The sequence below is a fragment of the Eulemur rufifrons genome, chromosome 1 (assembly GCF_041146395.1).
Source record: "Eulemur rufifrons isolate Redbay chromosome 1, OSU_ERuf_1, whole genome shotgun sequence".
Classification (NCBI taxonomy): domain Eukaryota; kingdom Metazoa; phylum Chordata; class Mammalia; order Primates; family Lemuridae; genus Eulemur; species Eulemur rufifrons.
In genome coordinates, this window is record NC_090983.1 from 56,860,410 (window position 1) to 56,881,366 (window position 20,957).

Here is a 20,957-nt window from a genome sequence, read left to right on the forward strand (position 1 = left end):
TGAACTGACTTTTTTTCCCTAACAAGGACTTGTGGACGTTGCCCCTTTCTTTTACTGTGCTGTCTAGAAAGTCATTTACTTGCACCTAAACCAAAAGACAGGAGTGTTGAATGTCTCCTTTTTTCTCTCAAACTATGGGTCACACAGTTTAGCCTGCTCAGTGTTGTCCCATGTAATGTTTTTAAAAAAGCAATTATATTTATGGCCAACATTTAAAAATTGGGATGTTTCTCATAAAAATCCAGATTTCTGTCTTCTGTTACAAGATTAGGAGAACCGGTGAACTGGGATTAACTTCTCCCAGGACAATAACTGGCTGAGGCTGAGCAGTAGCCAAGTTACACGCTGTGGAACAATGTGAGTTTTTTTCTTCTATATGATCCATATTAACTCATTTGTGTTACCAGCCAGGCCCCTGTGGGTCTTTGAGTTTGGACTCCGGTTTAAGGCAGGGCTTGGGTTGGGTGAGATAAGACTTTTAAAGGAGCAAAAGAGTTTTGATGCTGTTGTTCAGAAAGTTAGAAGGACCCTAGAGCTTCATGGTCAAGAGTGTAAACTTCAAATCAGACAGGTTTGGGGTCAGTCCCCGTTCTGCCAATTCCCACCTTTTGGAACTTGGGGCAAATTGCTTAAATGTTCTTAAGCAGCTTCATCTTGTGTAATTTAAGCTATTAACAGCTCCCTCAGAGGGTTGTTATGGGGAGTATCAGACAGTGATTATTTCCAGTACAAAAAGTTTCATTAATTAAGAGATCTCTTAGCTACTTTTAAGAAATTGTTTATAGAACATTTACTAAAATTTTGAGAAGGGAAGTACATTTGTATATTTTAGACACTCATCTAAATGTTATCTATATTATCTGATTAGCTATAATCAATTAAGTAACTCAAGATTGTCCTTCTTAGTCTTGGAGTCAAAAATTTTTTTTTTGAGACAGAGTCTCGCTGTGTTGCCTGGGCTAGAGTGCTGTGGTGTCAGCCTAGCTCACAGTAACCTCAAACTCCTGGGCTCAAGCAATCCTACTGCCTCAGCCTCCTGAGTAGTTGGGACTACAGGAATGGGCCATCATGCCCGGCTAATTTTTTTTCTATATATATTTTTAGTTGTCCAGATAATTTCTTTCTATTTTTTAGTAGAGACAGGGTCTTGCTCTTGCTCAGGCTGGTTTCCAACTCCTGAGCTCAAGTGATCCTCCCGCCTCGGCCTCCCAGAGTGCTAGGATTACAGTCGTGAGCCACCTCGCCCGACCCCTTTCAATATAATTTTTCCAAGAGAGTCACAGCAGTGGCTTTCAGGCTGAATAAAGTCTCTTACATTGTTTGGCTAGATTTCTGCATTTACTATAAACATGCTTAAAAGTCACGGGACCTTCAGAGGTCATCCCTACAGTGGATAGTAAGAAAAATGTTAAAACAAACAAACAAACAAACAAACACCACAAGAAAGTATTAAGAATCCTTTGTTATGCTGGCAAACAATTGCAAGACAAAGAGAAGCAAAAACAAACAAAAAAAAAAGTAAGAATAGAGTAAAAAGTAAAAAAAAAAAAAAAAAAAGAATCCTTTGTGTGTGGGTCAAAAATAGGGTGAAATCAATTTCCCCAGACTAGAAAAATAGACCTGACCTAAAAAAAAAAAACCCTTTCATAGGTACATATTTTATAAATGAAACTCATAACAAAGCCAACAGGAATCTTACCAATAATTGTTTGAAAATTCAACCTGCTTCAAATCCTTCCTTTAATATCCTGTCTGCACAGCCCTATGAGGTTACTAATATTGTCTAAGCATCCCCCAAATCACAGTTCTCCACTGGCTGCACATTGGAATCACCTGGGAGATTTAAAAAATTAATACTTCTCAGGCCTTACTCCCAGAGACTCTGATTTAGTTGGTGTAGGGTGAAGCTTCTGCTCCATGGTCTTATGTTAGCATTGGGTGTCTGCGTGCGGAGGGAAGGTAAATTTTAAAAGAGCAGAGGCTTGTCCATGGGTCTGTCTCCTTTTCCTGACATTCATAAAACTACTTTTGCTGGCTGCAATAAACTGAGCCTTCATTTACTGGAGTGCAAAAGAGACAGATGATGGTGGGGCAAGTGGTCAGTCAACACTCCAGCAAGGCAAGGCAGGTCCATGCTAACTCTGTCTAAGGATATCTATAATAGCATAAGAAATATGTGAAGCACTCTTTACACTCTACACAGTACATCTCATTTTGCCATAACAAAAATTTTTGGGATGGATGTTATTATTATTATTCCCATGTTGTGGGGGAGTAAAAGAATCTATAATAGCTATGAATTTTTCCATAACAATTTGCCTCTTTGTTTTGATTTTTTAAAATAAAATTGAATCTGCCTCTGAATTTCAATTTGTCAAGGTTGACAAACAATTAAATATAAATCATCCACCTGCCATTGGCTTGCACAAGAACCCTGCCCTTATGGACATGGTGGGGAGAGCTAGGTCTTTGAATCATAGTGGTCACCATTGTCAATCCATTCCTTCCACTACTTGATGCCCCTATTATGTCCTGGTCCTTCACTGTTTGGCTCCAGGTAGACCACAGAGGTAGCCTTCACCAAGGTCATCTCTAACTTCTACAAGTTTGGCTATGGAAAGCCTCATTGTTATTCCCAAGGCTCGGGTCCATCCGTGTGCCCAGCCCCACCTTTCACATCCAGAGCACTGCGAGGAAGCTGGTGTAGGCTTCCCTGGCCCAGAACCTCGTTCCACTCTGCCAGTACTGCAAGGATCCAACTATACTTGAGAGTCCAGGGGAATAAAGCTTCCTTGGAAGCATAGAAGCTTTAACATTATTTCCTTGGATGGGCTGGGCTTTTCCAAAAGAATGTTTAGGAAATGCACAAAACACTGTTATCTCTTCTAGGGCAAAGGAACCCAAAACTCAAAACAAAGACCTGGCTGTATTTTTTAAATAGAAATCTTGAAATAGCATTCGTTTTCTTTTTTGTTGCTGAGTTTATGGCAGCCCAAAAGACACAAATTATTTATAATTTATTCTGATGTAGTGCTAGAAAGCTTTTAAAGCAAGTGAGACTGCTTTCTGGGAGGTTTCTCTTTTCATCAGAATTAATCCATTAACCCAAATGGATCTTTGACAGTTCATAAGTCCAGAAAAAAAAAAATGACACATTCACTGAAGAAGTTTGAAATGATGCTATATTAGGTCTCTGATAAGTAAGTATAAAACCTCAATCTTTAATGAAGCTCCTTTGAAACAGTTGGCTTTTTATGGACAATTCTTTAACAAATCTCCCCTGCCTGCTTTTTAGTTTTATTTTTATGAGACTTTTTGAGTATTAACAGTTAGTGGCCTCTGTCATTGATTCTTATTCAAATAGCCACATATCTAGTTTTTGAGCCAGAGGAATATCAGCTTAGTCACCAAGAGCTTAGAGATTTTGGGACCCTTGGAAGATCTGAGGGCATGTATGGTCCCACTCTCTGTTGTGCAGACCCCCGCTTTAAATATAATATAATTCAGATGGCCTCTAGCTTGACTATCCAGTAATAGATAGATAACTCTAATAATAGACTTCTAGTCTGTTCATCCTTCTTGCAAATTAAAAGTGTAGACCTTTGGAGTAAAAAAAAAAAAAAAAAAAAAGTGTAGACCTTTCCTGAGGCTGAAGTTATTACGTCTCACAGAGGACTCCATGGGGTTGGATGAATGGTGGTAAGAAAGAAAGTCCACAGAAATGGAAGTTTATACTATATGGTGAGACATGTGGAGTCACTAACATAATGGACCCTAGAGAAGACTGAGGACTCCTTGACAGGAAGAGAAGAGTGAGTACCTTGATTTTCTAAAGGCTTATCTGTTGAAGCCATTGATAATAACTAATACTTACAAAAACCCTATGGGGTAAGCACTATTACTATTCCCATTTCATAAATGAAGAGACTGAGTCACAGGGAGGTTATAAACCAAGGTTGTGTTGCCAAGGTTACAAAGCTGGGGTAGTTGAGTTGGGGTTGGAAGTTAGGTAGTGTAGCTCTTGATTGTGATGGTTGTCTGTGATAGGCTCATTGGCTTTATTATTGGAAGGATCTGGAGGAACATGTTGAAAATATCATCTTTCTATAACACCAGCAGGGCCCCCTGTAAAGTGCTGCCCAGCCCCAGCACTGGCAGAGTTGCACAGACAAGCTGGCCCATGAAGCCCTGTACACTTGATGTGCACAAAGGTAGCAGCAAGAGGTAAATATTGCCTTTTCTAACCTCCTTCATGGTTTATCAAGTAAAACAGTTACCTTAATCGTCTCAGGGTCCAAGGGTTGGAACTTTGCTTTTTCCCTAAGAGATGATTTTCTGGGAAGGTTCTTAACTAAGAAAAACACCTTGGCAAAGGGGTAAAAAATTGACTACTTTGTGACCATCAAACTGGAGGGGCGGCTCTCGACCTTTGGATTACTGACACAGTTCATCTACTTTGGCAGTCATGTAGGATTTCTGGAAACTAGCGCATTTTTATTAACTGTCTTTTAAGCCACCAGACATGCAGATCACAGACTTAACATACTAAAATACGATTATAATCCTAGCACTCTGGGAGGCCAAGGCAGGTGGATCATTTTCAGTTCGGGAGTTGGAGACCAGCCTGAGCAAGAGTGAGACCCCGTCTCTACTAAAAATAGAAAGAAATTATATGGACAACCAAAAATATATATAGAAAAAATTAGCCAGGCATGGTGGCACATGCCTGTAGTCCCAGCTACCCGGGAGGCTGAGGTAGGAGGATCGCTTGAGCCCAGGAGTCTGAGGTTGCTGTGAGCTAGGCTGACGCCACGGCACTCTAGCCTGAGCAACAGAGTGAGGCTCTGTCTCAAAAAAAAAAAAAAAAAAAATTTAAATAAAAAAATACGATTATAAAATGGTGGGCATTTTTTGGGTAAAGTGGAACATCTGAAGAAAAAAATCAGAGGTTCATATCCATTTTATTCAAACCACCCATAGTGTGGCTATCAACCAATCCAATCTAAGTACATCCTATTCTCAGACTATAGAATTTTCAATGTGCTTCGTTCTAAAAATTCCTAGAATGCATGGAATTCCAGATGATAGTGTTGAGTGAGAATTAAAGTGCTACCATATTTAACATTTGGTGTTTGTAATTATTAATAATTTGTAGCGTGCAATAAAGAGGGAGCAACAACTGGGCTATTTACATTCTTTGCTCCCAATAATTCCTTTCGACTGTAGAGTTGGGATGTCTTATGCCCAGAGCCTTTTCTGCCTTATACTTTTCCTTCTTCTTTCTCTATGCAAACTCTCCTCTTTGTTTAAAATCTTCTTTTCTGAATTGTCACTTACTGAAACTCTCTTTATTCTTCAAGGACCAGCTTCATGATGCCTTCTTTGATCACTCTGTTCACTGTAGGCCCCCAACACTCAGCACAGGGTGGGCGTCACTGACGTGGTGTTTACTGCATCCTCCCTGAATTTGCTGTTATTTACATATGCATTTCACTTCACCTTCTAGATTAGGGCTTTTTGTGTAAACAGCCTAATGGTAAATATTTCAGGCTGTGTGGACTATATGGTCTCTGTTGTATAATAAGTATTCAACTTTGCTGTTGTAGCGTGAAAGCAGCCACAGTCAGTGCGTAAATGAATTGGTGTAGCTGCGCTCTAATAAAATTTGATATATAGACATTGAAATTTGAATTTCATACAATTTTAAAATGTCATGAAATATCAATCTTTTGCTTTGTTGCAATCACGTAACATTGTAAAAACTATCCTTAGCTCGTCCGCTGTATAAAACAGGCAGTTGGTGGATTTGGCCCCATAGTTTGCTGAATTCTATTTTAAGATTATTAGTTCCTGGAAGGCAAGAACCACATATGAGACAACTTTGTGTCTACCCCTTACAATGCCTACCACAAAACCTTTCATTTCATAGCCAAGTCAATTGTTATTTGTTGAATTGATATGGGATAAAAAGAAGACACACCCACATCATTGAAAAAAATCAGAAAACTTGAGTTTTCATTTATTTTCTTATTTTTCAACTATATACAAGGAAGTTTGGAGAAATAAACAAAAGTAATGGATTTTGCTTGTGCCACTTTATATGAACAGAGTCAACCCATTGAAATACTATTGCCACTTAAAGAGCTTAATGGATAAGGTAGTCATCCTTGCACCTGGATGTTTACCAAAAAACCTCCTGAGTTCATTTGGAGTATAAATGTTTTAAATTACACATTTGCTTTTGAAAAGTGGGTGAGTATGGGTTTGTCTTAGTTTGCAGGAAAAAAGTAAGAAATTCTGAAGCCCATAAGGAGGACAAAAACATGAGAAGTTTCGAATGTACTTTTTAGTCTATGTTGATTGCCAAATAGATCCTCTACAAAAAGAAAGTAGGGTAAAGCTGGCTGTCTACTGTTGACTTCCATTTTATTTTTTGTTGTTGTTTGAATTGTTTTGATTGTGTTAAAGTATATCTAACATAAAAGTTCCCATTTTAAAATATGCAATTCAGTGGCATTAAGTACATTCACCGTGTTGTGCAATCATCACCAGTATTCATCTTCAATTTTTTTTCTCATCCCAAATCGAAACTACACACCCATTAAGCAATAATTTCCCATTTTTCCTTCCTTGCAGACCCTGGTAACCACCATTCTATTTTCTGTCTATTCTAGATATTTTATACATTGCCTAGTCTAGATATCTTATATATAAGTACAATCATATTTGTTCTTTTGTGTCTGACATTTCACTTAGCATAATGTTTTCAAGGTTTACCCATGTTGTAGCATGTATAAGAGCTTCATTCATTTTATGGCTGAATAATATTTCAAGTATGTAATATACCACATTTTTTTATCCATTCATCATGGACATGGGTTATTTCCACCTTTTGGCAATTGTGAATAATACTGAAATGAACTGCAGTGTACAAGAATTTGAGTCTCTGTTTTCGATTCTTTTGCATATATTCCTAGAAGTTAAATTGCTAGATCGTGTCGTAGTTTATGTTTAACATTTTGAGAAATCACCAAACAGTTTTCCACAGGGGCTGCACCATTTTACATTCCTACCAGCAATGCACAAAAGTTACAATCTCTCCACATCTGGCCAACAAATATTTTCTGGTTTTAATTCACTATTATATGATCATCCTAATGTATGTGGCAGGAGGTCTTGTTCTGTTGCCCAGGCTGGAGTGCAGTGGCGTGATCATAGCCCATCACAATCTCGAACTTCTGGGCTCAAGCAATCCTTAGCCTCCTGAGTACCTAGGATTACAGGCATATGCCACCACACTCGGCTAACTAAAAAAAAATTTTTTTTTGGAGAGATGGAGTGTCACTATGTTGCCCAGGCTGGTCTTGAACTCCTGGCCTCAAGCAATCCTCCCACCTCAGCCTCTTCTTTTTCAAGGTTGTTTTGACTATTTGGAGTCCCTTGCAATATGAATTTTAGGATTGGCTTTTGCCTTTCTGCAAAATATGTCATAGGAATTTTGATAGGGATTACATGGAATCTGAGGATTGCTTTGGGGAGTATTGTCATCTTAATAATATTAAGTCTTCTCTAGGAGTTCAAGACCAACCTGAGCACTATAGCAGATTCCATCACTACAAAAAATAGAACAATTAGCTGGGCGTGGTGATGCATGCCTATAGTCTCAGCTACTCGGGAGGCTGAGGAAAATAGGATCCCTTGAGCCCAGGAGTTTGAGGTTTCAGTGAGCTATGATTATGCCACTGCACTCTAACCTGGGCAACAGAGTGAGACTCTGTCTCAAAAAAAAAAAAAAAAAAGTCCTCTAATCCATGAACACAGAATGTCTTTCCATTTTATTTGTGTTGTATTTAATTTTTTTCAACAATGTTTTGTAGTTTTCAGTGTAAAAGTTTTTGTCTCCTTGGTTAAATTTTTTTTTGTCAGTACATTTGTGAATTTTGTCAAATGCTTTGTCTGCATCAATTAGATGATCATGTTGTTTTTTCCCCCCGTCATTTTATTAATGTGGTCTATTATATTGATTGACTTTTGTATGTTAAGCCACACTTCCATTCTGGGGATAAATCTCACTTGGTCATGGTGTGTAATCCTTTTAATGTGCTGTTGAATTCAGTTTGCTATTATTCTGTTGAGGATTTTTCTGCCTATATTCATAAGTGATATTAGCCTGTAATTTTCTTTTCTTATAGTTTAAGATGGCTTTGGTATCAGGGTAATGCTAGGTTCACAGATTGAGTTAGGAAATGTTCTCTCCTCTTCAATTTTTTGGAAGAGTTTGAGAATGATTGGTGTTAATTTTTCTTTAAATGTTGGTAGAATTCACAAGTGAAGGCTGAAATTGTCTTTGTTGAGAGATTTTAAATTATGAATTCAATCTCTTTTACTTGTTATAGATTTATTCAGATTTTGTATTTCTTCTTGAGTTGATTTTGGTAGTTAGTATGCTTCTAACAATTTTTCCATTTCATTCATTGCATTTTTTTCCAGGTCTAGGAAATCTACCAAATTTAGCAAGAAGCTAAAATGACCATAATATATAAAAGCCATTGCTTTAGGAGTCTCAAAGTGCTCTAATAATGTTAAAACAATCTCTTGAATAGGTAGGGAAATTTTGGACTAAGTAATATTCCCAGTGTATAAATATTTAGGGTGTTTTTAGGTTGCCATTTTACAGAACTACCATTTTCTAAGACCTTAACTTTTGGTGGTCTGTTAAGTATCTAGTAAATACTTTTATCAATGGAATATTTTTTGAGGGAATCTATAATATTTGTCTCCAAAAATATATTCAAGATAAGAACTTGGATATAAATAATATGTGGCAAACATATTGTGGATAGATAAAAATACCTATTACATAAGGTTGTTGACAACTATGATGCACTAAGTAAATGATTTTTATTATGTTCCTCCTTCCTCATTTTCAGCCATGTGAATTATTTATCTTTCAATATTCAGCTTATGGATATTTTTTTCTCCAATCTTTCTTTTTTCCTCCTATAGGAGAGTTAAGTGTTCCCTCTGTATGCTCCTATAATACTCTGTGAATACATTGATTATACTATTTATCAGGCTGTATTGTTTAATAGGTCATAAATCCTCAAAAAAGGGGGCAAATTTTTATTCATCTCTCTAACTTCAGTGCCTGCCACATAGATAGTCGGTAAATATATACAGGCTAAATGTAGGGCCAAACAACTTTAACCATCTTAAAAGTCCTTTCTAGCTTGCTTTCAGGACTTATTTATGTATTCTGTGAAAACCCATGTCTTTATGCCTTATGAAAGTTTTGTCAAAAATTTTTTTTTTCTGGGGCCGGGCGTGGTGGCTCACGCCTATAATCCTAGCACTCTGGGAGGCCGAGGTGGGAGGATCGCTCGAGGTCAGGAGTTCAAGACTAGTCTGAGCAAGAGCGAGACCTCGTCTCTACTAAAAATAGAAAGAAATTATATGGCCAACTAAAAAAATATAGAGAAAAAATTAGCCGGGCATGGTGGTGCATGCCTGTAATCCCAGCTACTCGGGAGGCTGAGGCAGGAGGATTGCTTGATCTCAGGAGTTTGAGGTTGCTGTGAGCTAGGCTGATGCCGTGGCACTCTAGCCTGGGCAACAGAGTGAGATTCTGTCTCAAAAAAAAAAAAAAAAAAATTTTTTTCTGAAAGAAATAAAGGATTTTTTATGATGAATATATAAAATGTACATACAATTAGAATGAAAGTTATAACACCCAAGCAAATGTATTAAAAACCCCAGATTCTTTACTTATTCTGAGATTGCTAATACAGTCTTTCTACTTCCTGTTAAAAGTGTGTTTCTGAAGGATCATAGGCCAGAGCATGCCTATATGTGTGGGTCCTTGGTGACTGCCATTTGTTGTTGCTATGAATTATGGAGTCAGGACAGGCATAAAATAGATGAAGAGGGTTAAGGGGGTTCTGTTACCAAGATCAGTTGTAGTCTATTGAGAATTAAATTCAGAACTTATATTTTTACTGTTCACATTGGTTTGCGTTCACTATAATGTGTCTATTGCTGAAGACTAGGGTCAATCTGTTATCTAATGGGAAAAAGAATACTCTCACCCTTTTCCTCCATTAAGGTGCCCCATATTTCATCTTAGGTGAGATTTAAATGACTTACATGTGACTTACAGAAAAATGACAAAAATTAGTAAAGTGAAGATGTTATCTTAAGGAGAAAATGTCAAGCCTATGGATCTTGTAAGAGAAGCTCTATAGTGTCATAAAATGTCAACCCAGGGACTTTGGGGAAGGGCTTATTTTTGTTTCCTTAGGGTCCTGGAAAAGTCAATTTCTGCAGTAATTTCTATTGCAGTGCAAAAACAAACACACAAACAAACAAACAAAAGAACAACAAAATAAAAAACCCAGTAGGAACATATTAAGAACCCCAGTTTAACTGCCAGAATATCTGTATTTGGGTTCTGGCTGTTTCACCAACTTGTTGGTGACTTTAGGAAATTCCCTAAATGATCTTGAGAGTAAGAGTAGGATAGATGATCAAACAAACTTTGGAAACTATATGATGGACTCTAAATGTAATTTAATTGTTTTCTTTTTTCATAAACAGAACAAGTATTCATTGTAGATAATTTAAACAATATAGAAAAGCTTTAAAAAATCATCCCAAATTCCACCATTTGGAGCTAAACTCTTATTGTTTCAGTGACCATTCTTTCATAGTGGAGCTCAGTCTTGGCCTCGATCTCATGCGCCTTTCTCCCTCTCTCCACACATAGACACCCCCACCCCCACCCCATTTAACAGAGTAGTGCACATAATACATGCTACTTTGGAAAATGATTTTTTAAAAGCATTATTATGAAGAGAAAATAATGTTTAATGTTTATAAAAAGCTAACCCTTTAAATTAATTTCTTTTTTTTCTTTTCTTTTTTAGAGATGGGTCTCATTGGAGTGCCGTGGCATGATCACAGCTCACTGCAGCCTTGAACTCCTGGGCTCAAGTGATCCTGCTGTCTCAGCCTCCCAAGACGGGACTACAGGTGCACACCACTGTGCCTGGCTAAATTTTTGTAGAAACAGGGTCTCTATGTTGCCCAGGCTGGTCTTAAACTCCTGGGCTCAAGCAATCCTTCTACCTCAGGCTCCCGAAGTGCTAGGATAACAGGCATGAGCACCATGCCCAGCCACCCTTTAAATTTCCAATAACTGAAATGACATGGCAAGAAAATTAGAGCCAATTTACAAATAAGGATTTTATAAGAAATAAACAAAGTTTTTAAAATTTTAATTTATAAAGTTCTAGTCTTAATACCCTTTCTCTTCTTTTATAACTGAGGCAATTGTCTAATTGCTGGTTGAAATAACTACATGAACAAGAAGGGATAATAGGGAGAAGTCTTCCCATGGCTGGTGAGTGAAGACAGGAAGCCAGATGAAAACCAGCCAACTCAGGCAGAGGAGGCAAAGGCACTCAGGTATGGAAAGTAGCCTTATCTTAATCTGCCCACTCAAAGGGGCTGTGCTAGAAGAAAAGAATTTGCAGGGCTCTTTTCTAAAACCTGTGTCATGAAGTATCTCCAGTTTTCCAATTTGAGAAATAGTAAGGATTTTCATTATAAAGAGTCACATAAGCAGTAGATCAGTTTTAAAGAATGAATTGTGGAGCTACTTGGTTAAAAAGTTTTCTGTCAATTTACTCACAATTACCATGGTCTGTGAGGACAGATGGCAGGAGGACCCATGTTCCTCTGTTACCCACCCTCCTAAACACTGTTAATGGTACATGGTATTTTATTTTTACTCTAATTTAAAGATCTTTTCTATGTAGCATGATTTGCCTTTCAAGTTGGGGTATTTCTAGGGTGAAATATTACTGTAAAGTTGTCACCTTTATGTTGATAGAATGTACAAATTCTATGATATATTATCCAAATGTTGTCTTGCAATATATTCAAATATAGCAGTTTTTTTTTTTTTGACATATATTTGTTACTAAAGAGGTTCTTTTTTGGGGGGTGGTGTGGTGGACAGTTTTGCTCTGTTGCCTGGGCTAGAGTGCCATGACATCAGCCTAGCTCACAGCAACCTCAAACTCCTGGGCTAAAGCAATTCTCCTGTCTCAGCTTCCCCAAGTAGCTGGGACTACACCACAAGTGCACGGAGACGAGGTCTCACTCTTGCTCAGAGCTGGTCTCGAACTCCTGAGTTCAAGTGATCCTCCTGCCTCAGCCTTCCAGAGTGCTAGGACTGTAGATGTGAGCCACCGCGCCTGGCCTCAAGAAATTTCAAATTTGTGAGTTACATTACTAAAATAAAGTGGAAACTAAGATGTTAAAAGGATTAATCAGAGCTTTAAGTAGTGTCATGATGCTGGTGAGATAAACACTGGAGTTCAGAGTCTACGAAGGAGGAGGAGCAGTCCATGTTTTCTACTGAGATACCCGAGGGATTATACCTGAGTAGAAAGGATGAACAGGAAATAGTTCAGTTCTCTGAAAGACTGAAATCTAGTCTTAAGACAACTCATTCTGATTGGGTCAAGGATTGATCTCTTTTCTAACTGCCTGCTGGAAGGAAAATAAATACTCTTTGGAGAAGATAGCATCATCCACGGCTTAGGTGGTTTTTCATATTCAATGTAAATTATTCAATTAAAATTTGCCAGGCATACCAGAACCTAGGACGAAAGGACTGAAAATAAAGACAAATAACAGACACAGACAATCTATATCTTAGAGTTTAAAATAATCATGATTGACATATTCAAGAAAATAGATGACAAAATGGGAGAATTTCACAAGAGTGCTGAGCTCTTTAAAATATATTTGAATAGAAATTCTGGAACTGAAAATATAATGACTGAAATAAAAAATTAATATAGATGGATTTGATAGTATTTTAATATACAAAATCCCAAGTGAGTAGAAAGAAGGACATAATAAAAGAGAAGATATCAATCAATATAAAACAAAAATGTAATTGATTGAAAACAAACCCCAAGTCAGTTCTTTCAAAAGACCGACAACACTGATGATATTTATAAAGATAAAAGAGAAATGGCAGCAAATAACCAATATAGCAATGAAAAGAGTGATAAGGTTGGACACGGTGGCTGATGCCTGTAATCCTAGCACCTTGGGCGGCTGAATTGGGAGGATCGTTTGAGCCCAGGAGTTTGAGACCAGCCTGGGTAACATAGTGAGACCCTGTCTCCACAAAAAATGAAAAAATTAGCTGGATGTGGTGGTGTGTGCCTGTAGTCCCAGCTACTTGGGAGGTTGAGGCAGGAGGATCTCTTGAGCCCAGGAGTTTGATGTTGCAATGAGCTATCATGATGCTCCACTGTACTTTAGCCTGGGCAACAGAGTGAGACCCTGACTCAAAAAAAAAAAAAAAAAAAAAAGAAAAAGAAAAAGTAAAAGAAAAAGGAACGCCAGAGGGATAATACTATAAATCATGTAGATTCCAAAAAGATAACATGTAACAGAAAAATTTATGGCACTGTATTTGAAATTTTGGGTGAAATGGAAAAATTCCTAGAAAAGCACAAATGTTCAAAACTGACATAAGAAGCAATAGAAAAACCAGCCTTTTGGTGGCATGTTGATTACATTGGACCCTTTCCATATGGAGGGAGAAGTGATTTGTCTTTACTAGAATCAACAGATATTCTGAGTATGTGTTTGCCTTCACAAGCAACTCACTTATAGTGAAAGAGGTGTAAACCTAGGTGTATGTACCTCATAATTAGAAATAGCCACTTAAATAAAACAATGGAATGATAAATTTTCATTTAAATCACCAGTTCAAAAACAAAACTGTGGGTGTCCTCTAGGATGTGGTATATGATGGTCTGTCTTCAAGAAGTGGAAGAGAGATTGGTGCCTCTCGCCATCAGCTCAGGAATTTGGTTACTACTCCTGCCATTTTAGGCTCTGCTGGATTAGAAGTCCTGATTCCTAAGTGAAGTGATTCCACTAGTAACAGTACCACAAAACATTAAGGGAAGACAATTGCCTGGCAAGTTGGCTCCTCATATGGGCTTCACCTCACCTTAGACTGGAAGCATTATGCTTCAGTTGCCCGTGGGATATACTTTCCTTTTCTGCCCAAGTGTGTCTCCATTGCTGTAGACAGTGGTGGGCTCAATAAGCACACATGCATACCCCAGGATACAGAGAAGCTAATGTCCTGAAGATAACTCTTAACCAACAGAGAATGGGAACTGATGAGCAAATACTTCTGGTTGATCTTCAGGTGGACAATTCTGAGAAGCATTCTTAGAACTAAGTACCATGAATATAGCACTCCTATCTAGTTTCTCCTCCTTCCCTATCTCACTGTATCTGGTCCTTCACTATTGCTCTTTGGTATTATTTCCCAAATAAATGACATCCACCCAAGTCTTTATAGCATGGATCTGCTTTCAGGGAAAATACAAGCTTCGATACTCTGGAGCTGATAAGACTGAGATCAAATTCCAGGCCTGCTACTAACTAGCTGTGTGACCTTGGGAAAAGTCTCTTAAATTCTCTGGGCTTAGTTTCTTTTTTTGGAGGGGGGGAGGTCTTCTGGTGAGGACTGGAAAACCTATTAGACAAATTCTAAAAGTGCTGTAACACTTGGGCTTAGTTTCCTAATCTGTAAAATAGGAGTTATCATGGTAACTACTTCATTGGGTTGCTATGAGGAGTAAATAAGTTGATATTCATGAAGCACTTTGAACTGTGTCTAACACATAGTATTAATAACTGGGTCTATTTTTTTTTTTTTTTTACTTCGTTGTCTGTCCCAACTTGTCCTAATAACTGGGTCTAACACCACATAAGTGTTAGCTCTAACTGTGTTTGCAGATCATTTTTCTGTTTTCTTTATTTATTTAATTGCTAATCTTCTCTGTATAGTTCCAATTTTAGTATATGTGCTGCCAAAGCAAGCACTGCAGATCATTTTTCTATTGCAGTACTCAATTTTTTATTAATTTCTGAGAACTTTTCTGAGTAAATATTAACCCTTTTTTGGTCATTGGTATAAAAACTATTTTCTCAGCTTGTCTTTCAACACCACACTGTTCATTGTGTTTTTTGCCTTACAAAAATCATTTGATTTTTACATAGACAAAACTAACAATCCTTTCCATTCTTGATTATAGCCTTGCTTAGGCAGGCTTTCCCATCCTAAGATTATAAGATAAAATGTTTCCCCAGGCAATTCATTACAAACAAGATCTCTCCATTACACTACTTAGCTGGAATTTTGTTTGCTGTCAGTAAGTAAGTATATCCATGTAAGAATCTTAGCTCATGTCTGGCATATAGTGAATGTTCAGTAAATTTTGGTTATTGTGTTCATGCTTCATAGAATGAAGAATAAAAGAAGACCTTGGCTGATTCTATGACTGGGCAGGAAATATACAAGATGAACCTGGAGAAAGTAAGGAAGTGTTTAAAAACAAAATAAAAGAACAACACAAAAACCCCACAATGATGAAGGTGTGTCAAGGGACATAGGAGCCAACTGAAAGATCTCCCAATGGCCAAGGCGGGAACAATTTGGGCAACAGAATAATGTACTATTGGGTTATAACTCAAACTAAAATAAATGTCCACAATTCTGTATTGATATAAATAAATGATTGAACAAATAAATAAACGGGAACAGACCGACAAATCTATCCATGCAGGGGAATTCCCTCATTGTGCTCTCAAGGAGGTGGAGCATAACTCTCCAGTTCTTAAGTGTGGCCTGTACAGAGCGACTTCCTTATGAAGGGTACAGAATGAAAAGGAAGAAAAAGGAGTGACTGTTCGGTGGAGAAACCTGACAAACACTACTTCAGCCAGGTGATCAAGGTTGACATCAATTTGTCAGAAGTCATGTTGATTATATGTACCCTTGATACAATGTAAGGAGAATGGCACTTTATCTCTGTGATTTTGCCCCCAAACCCTGTAAGCCCAGTCTAATGAAGAAAACACAAGCCAAATCCCAAGTGAGGGACATTATACAAACCACCTGACCACTTCTTTCCAAAGCTGTCAAGGTCATCAAAAAATAAGTAAATAAATAAAAGCAACAAAAGGGCAATATCCAAGAACTGTCACAGCCAAGAGGAGCCTAAGGAGACATGATGACTAAATGTAATGTGGTGTCCTGGATGGGATCCTGGACCAGAAAAAGGACATAAGGTAAAAACTAACAAAATCTGAATAAACCATGTACTCTAGTTAATAATCATGTATCAATTATGGCTCATTAATTATAACAAAGATACCATACTAATGTAAGATGTTAATAAAAGGCTAAATTTGGTGTGGAATATATGGGAATTCTCTATAATTTTTTAGTAAATCTATTCCACAATTAAAAATGTTATTTACAAAAGAAGACCTCAAGGAGTATCGAGTTTATTGGGGGAGACATGAATGTAATCAAATAATTTATTCCAGCTGGTGACAATCCTAATGAAGGTAAGTGTTTGGTGGGATAGAATTACAGAAAAGACAGAGGCTCTCTGGGAGAGATGGAGGAGGTTTTACCATCAAAGAGGAAACACTTGAGCTGGGGCTTGAGTTAAAAATAGCAGTTGGTCAACCAGAGAGGAGAGGGGAAAGAAGTACTTTTCTTGTTTGGTTTATATTTAAGTATCACTGAAGCGCAGAAACACACATGTGCCTTCTCCATTTTAAAATGCTTTTCAGCATGCTTCACCTTTGTCTGTTTCTTTTGACTGGACTTTGATCTATAGAATTATAGTTCTTTGCCATTGTATTGTCCAGTTATTAGAAAGAGGAAATTATCAGAAGTGGTTTTTTTTTTAGTGGGTTTTATGATTTTTTTTCTTGATCTAAAAGTCTGAAATACAACTGAAAGATTTTATTATCAAAATCTTAAAGATTTGATTATTGTATTTCAGGGTTTCTTCACCTTGCACTATTGAAATTTGGGGGCAGATAATTTTTTGTCCTGTGCATTGTAGGATGTTTAGCAGCATCCATGGCCACTTCCCACTAGATGACAGTAGAACCCCTCAGTTGTGACAGTCAAAAATGTCTCTGAATATTGCCAAATGTCCCCTAGGGACATTAGAGAAACACTGTTCTATTTCAACTCACATTGCACAGTTAGTTGTAGACCCTATAGGCAAGTATTACTCAGAAGAAATTCAAACTCTGAGATACCCTGAGGATGATTCTCCTGGTACTCAAGATCTCAAGATCTTTTCAGCATAAGTTGTATCCTGTAAGGTCCGTGAAATATTTAGATTCTGACTTGGGTGAAATGCCAGAAGCCAAATGCGGAGTTTATGCTGTTTCATTTCATTCGTTCATTGACAGACATTTACTGAGGGCCTGCCATATATCTGGTCCTATGCCAGGTTCTGGGAATTTGGTGGTGAACAAGACAGACTTAGCTCTTTAGACAGGGAATGTGGCTGAATTCTGGTGCATGTCCCCACACCTGTGAACGCTGAAGACTAGACTTACACGTAATGGTGACTTGAGGTAATTGTCCACATTGCTTTTACTCAAAGGATCATATACAGATCCTGACTTTATATAGTTGTTTTCTGTGTGCATATACTACTCCTTATCACATTACCTTTCTACAACCTCCAGCCCTTTCACAATCTCTGAGATAAGAGAGGAACCCTGGGACTGATGGAATCATATTGGTCTTCTGGCCCTCAAGACTCATTATCTAGCCAGGTGTTTCCACTGACCTTTACCTGCAGAAATTGCTCTTAGGAGAGAGGAATTTAAAAACAGTGAGGCTGACCATTTTGACCCTGTTATTGTATTGCTAGCCTTCTTCACTGTGCACTATGATGTCTTCCTGCACAGGTTCTTGACTTTAGTGCTGGTGGTACTGGCCTGATGGGAACATTTGTGCCTGCCTTAGCCCCAGGTGACTCCCAGGACTTCCTGCGATGGTGTCTTCAAGCCTGAAATTTCTTTTCAGGAAAAGTCCTAATTTTATTTAACTTTTTTCAATCAGTGAGACTTGTTAGAATCTCTGTGTTTCTTTAAACCTTTGCCAAGACTTTTCATGTGACTTTACTTGCAAATCAAAAGGATTCCCTTGTAATATTTGTAACTGGTGTCTTCATTTTTAGTGTGCAAAATATGGCTGCTGTACTGATTGTCCCTTTAGGTCTTGCTGTGGTTTTCCTGGCCCTGGCTACAGACCAGGAACATGCAGCTAACTTATGGCCCAGAAACTGGTCCTGAGGCTGGCAAGTCCAGAGTTATTTAAAAAATAAAAGGGCTTTAAGATTTTAAAAATAAGTGTCATAATACTGGGGCTGCCTAGTAGGTGAGATGCCTTATGATGTCTTTTTGGCATTTTTTGATGGTTTCAGTCTAGCTGCATTTTGCAAGGGGCAGAGATCCACTCAAGCTCACTCAAGCAAAAGGGGAATTTTTGTAAGGATATACTAGATTAGTATGTAGACCTGGAGAGCTGTTGGGAACTTAGGCAGCTCTGTGAATCTCTGCCTCTTTCTCTTAACTACCTTCATCTCATCTTCAAGGCTGGGAAAGCACATTTGAGGAACCAAGTGGAGGCCAGTGTGGCCGAACTGTCATGTAAGGTTTGAGAGAGTTTTGGATTTTATTGCAGAAAAATTGGAAAACTATTGAAGGGTTGTAATCAGACAAGTGATATGGTGTACATAATAGCTGCAAAAAAAATCATTCTATCTGCAGAGGGAGAAGAGCTTTGAGAAGGCCATAAGTACTCAACAAGTGCAGCAAGTGCTGGGTTGAGGGAGGTAAAGAGAGTTATGAGGGCATATCTGATTTTCCCAATAAAGTCCTTTCTAGTTCAAGATCCACCCTAGGGTCACCTACTGTTTTTAGTGGTCATATCTCTAAACAGGTTCCTCAGCCTTTCTTTGTCTTTTATGACCTTGCCATTTTTCAAGAAGAGAGAATATTCTTCAAATACTATACTTCAATACTAGAATGTTCCTCAGTTTGGACAGACTAAAAAATGAGAAAATGTTGGTTTTTCTGATGTTTTCTCATGATTAGATTCAGGTTATGTGTTTTTGTCAGTAGTACCACAGAAGTGCTAGTATATCCTTCAGAGTGTGTCATATCAGGAGGCACATGATGTCAATTTGTCTCATATTAGCTTTGATTGTTATGTTAACTTTGAGTCTTTGGTCAATGTGGTGTCTGTTATATTTACCACGTTTCTAGCTTCTATAGACTTAATGCTTTAACATCTGTCCTGCATGCATATGCCAGATGCACCTTGTTCTGGACAACCTGTTAATATGCCTCAGTCACCTTGCCTTGAACTCCTGCCTGTTTTTCAAATACAGATCAGTCAATCCTAAACCTGCTTACTCTGCCTTGTCTGTTCCTTCCCATGGAAACCACAGTAAAGGAGCTTGCCCCACCGTTCTCCTCTTTCCCTCTGCGTCCCTGCATGGTCCCCTGTGGCATGATGTGTATCCCATCTCTTGGAATCTGTGAGTATAATAAACTATATATTCAATGGCAGTTGTTTCCTGATCTGTTGACCTTACCACACTTAAAAAAAAAACTTATTAAAACATCTGCCAGATTTCACTGCTTAAAGTCACTTTCCCCCTTTTTTAATTAATAAGTAATTTGTGGTGAGATACCTCAATTTTTTTTGACTGAGATTCATATGAGAAATAAATTTTACATGGTGACACAGTGTATCACACACACTGAAACAGTAGTTTTATGAAGCAATACATAGCCTTTCCATATGAAATTTATTTTAGTTTCTATTCTGTTCTATTTCATTTGAATGTAATTCTTGCCCTGACCTCCTAAATTGATTTCATAATCCTCTAATGGGAAATGACCATTATTTGAAAGCAAAGCACTAGTCTTATAAATATCACTTTGAATCATATGGTTGCAGAATGGAAAAATGGGAGGGTGCAAAACTGATAGCAAGGAGCCTGTTATAAGGCTCTCGATATAAGTCAGGTGAGAGAGGTTGGTGGCTACTGACAATGAAGTTGAGAAAAGTGGGAGGATATGAGAGAGAAGTGAGTGGATCGAGGAATTTGAGTTAGTAGAATTTCATGATTGATTGCATATGGGGGTGAAGAAAAGAGGGAGGAGTCAAGAATGGCATAAATTTTGGCTTGGCCTCTGGGGTGGACAGTAGAAGCTTTATGGTTCAGGCTCCATCCTTTTGAGTTTGAGGTCTTAGGAGATTGTATTAGAGCCATTCAGGGGGCAGTTGGCTCTATAGCACTCAGGAGGAAAATCTGGGTTGGATTTACAGCAAGCTGAAGTTGGATTTTACTCAAGGAGATTTTACAATTTAATACCAACTGCAGGAAGTTGGTTCAGGATAAGAACAAATATTCCCTGGAAATGTTTCCAGTAATTTGGTGTTGAGATGAGTAAAATAATATAAAAAAGCAAAAAATAAATCAAGGAAGTCAATTAACACACATTTACTAGAATGAATTTCACTTTTCAGCATTTTCCTCTATGCCTTTTGGTTGACTACTCTGAAAAGTCCTATGTACATATCTGGAGAGAGAAACGTGAAAAATAAAGAAATTGTCCATTTGCATTACTGAGAAACAATGCTGGCTTAAATCGCAGCTGAATTCACCTGGGCTTTTCCAGATGCTGGTCTATGGATTTAATCCCTCAAATCTAACAACAGGCATTCTCAGGCATAGATGTGGGAGATAAACACATGCACGGTGGAGGGGTTTTCAAGTGTCACGAATTTAGGATTGCATTGAGAAAATGGGTTTTCTAGTGGGAAAGTGTGCGAGTCTATATGCATAGTGTTGAGAATGATGGACCAAGTTCCATTAGTGGTCCCCTCCCTCCCGTTCTCTCTCCCTCCTTTCCCCCCTTCTTCTGCGTTATTCTGGGATTAACGGCGGGGTCGGCCCTATACACAAATGCAGCTGGCTAGTACGGTCAGCCTGAGCCCTGCTGTGCAACCACGTCAG

The 20,957-nt window shown here is 38.1% G+C and overlaps 1 non-coding gene and 1 pseudogene across 1 annotated transcript; both read right to left on the reverse strand.

The window, feature by feature from the left end:
* Positions 1-14,550: 14,550 nt before the first annotated feature.
* Positions 14,551-14,612, reverse strand: LOC138388004 (U7 small nuclear RNA). Its single transcript, XR_011234032.1, has one exon. It is a non-coding gene; the product is annotated as a U7 small nuclear RNA (small nuclear RNA).
* Positions 14,613-14,872: 260 nt separating this feature from the next.
* Positions 14,873-14,928, reverse strand: LOC138387949 (U6 spliceosomal RNA; annotated as a pseudogene).
* Positions 14,929-20,957: the final 6,029 nt, after the last annotated feature.